The sequence below is a fragment of the Callorhinus ursinus genome, unplaced genomic scaffold (assembly GCF_003265705.2).
Source record: "Callorhinus ursinus isolate GAN/ISIS: 27379988/994484 unplaced genomic scaffold, GSC_fseal_2.0 scaffold2, whole genome shotgun sequence".
In the NCBI taxonomy this organism is placed as follows: domain Eukaryota; kingdom Metazoa; phylum Chordata; class Mammalia; order Carnivora; family Otariidae; genus Callorhinus; species Callorhinus ursinus.
The window spans coordinates 77121510-77123423 of NW_027397064.1; positions in this window are offsets into that span (position 1 = coordinate 77121510).

Below are 1914 nucleotides of genomic sequence, written 5' to 3' on the forward strand. Positions count from 1 at the left end.
AAGGAAGTTTCACCTACTATCTCTGCCCTACTACCAGCTTGAAAACAAACCGAACCTCATTTGACATGTTTGTAGATGCCAACAGAAGTGTATTTTGAGCTTATACCCCAGCGTGTGGTTAAATATAATTTTGGCCAGGGCAATGTAACTTGTAGGCATGGAGACACATAGTTTGAGGGGCTTGAGCTCCTGCTCTGTGTGCGTGTTCGCCTATGCCACAGAAAACAATCCCATCTGACTAAATGGGAGGCTTAGTGCCAGATGTCAAGCCGGCTGAGACAGGCACACAAGCAAACAAGCTAACCTCAGCCTCCACTTCCTCCTCCACCAAGAATCTATTAAAAGACTCAAAACGGCTGTTTGGCCTCAGAGAGTGGGACATGATGCTCAGCAGCTGCAGCCCCGTTTGAATGACAGTCCTCGCGGCTTCCCTGCCCCAGCACATCCCAGAAGTCAGAGGAGGAAACAGAAGGGCTTCCAGGATGGAGATGGGGCAGGAAGCGGGACAAAGCACTCATGATGGAGCCGGGAGACAGCTGCGGGGAGGCGGACACTTTCTGTGCTGCTGCTGGTCCACGCCTGTCCTCCATCTACCTCTGAAAATGTGAGGTCTGAGGCTCAGAGGTAAAACTTAGGAAAAGTAAGTGAAGTGACAAAGAAGCCTTTGATCATGCTGCAGAAGAGGCCAAAATCCCAGGGACTCCAGAGTTTGCCAGTTCTTCCAAACGTTTGCCTTTATAGACACAAAGGGAATCATTTATCAAGTGAATAGTATTTTTACATTAAATATATATTATAGAATTTTGCACACATAAAGAACATACCAGAATATATAACAAACTCCTGTGTATCCACTGTGCAAACCTATTGAATACTAACATGTCAGCCATACTTTTTTAGAGGAAATAAAATATTACAGATACAGTTGAAGCCCCCTGTGTATCACTCTCTTCTCTGCTGTGCTCTCAGAGGTAGCTCCAAGAGTTCCTGCATTTGGCGTGTATCTTTCAGCATATTTTATACTATTATACATGCTTAATATGCATACATAATCTGTAGACATTTTGTATGTTTTTACTTTTTATAAAATAGTATTGTAATATCTATGATACACACATGTTTTATATATACAGTTTTATATATATACATATGTGTGTGTGTGTATATATAGTTTTTCGGCCTATTTTTTTTATAAATTATGCTTTTGAGAAACTTTCTATGTTGGTACATAGGACCCTAATTCCTACATTTTAACTTTTGTATACGATTCCATTTTATAGATATACACAATTGAACTGGAAAACAGACATTCATTAAATATTGAAAGGAAGTATTTTACTGTCTCCTGTATCTCCTACTGTTTTATGCTCTGAGTACATAGAAGTGAATAAAATAGAGTTTCCTGCCCTCATGGAATTGACCTGGTGGAGAGTAACAAGAAACAAACAAATATATAATAGAACGTCACTTCTGAGAATGTCTGAAGGGATTATAAAGCAAAGTAAGGGGACAGAGCAAAGAGGAGAGGAGATGCGACTTTAGAAAGCCTCTTGGAGGAAGGCCTTTCAGAATTGGAAAGGTTTGAATGAAACCACCAAGTGGTTTCCAAGTTTTTGTCATCATAAACTATGGTGTAGTCAGGCTGTCCAACACAGCATACAAAATGCTGTAGGCACGTATTTGCTACTCCTGTGTGTATCTCCTTGTCAAAGTGAAGGCACATATTCTGGGCAGGGTTGTGTAACATGTTTTGTGCATTGAAAATGAAAATATGTATATGGCATATTTATGGAAACAGGTGAGTGTCCAGAAGAAACCAACACAGGACTTCAGGTCACTGTCAGCCTTTCCCTCCCCACCTGTCTCCAAGCCTCCAGGGTCAAAGTCCCTGCACACCAGTGACCCATGCAGAGC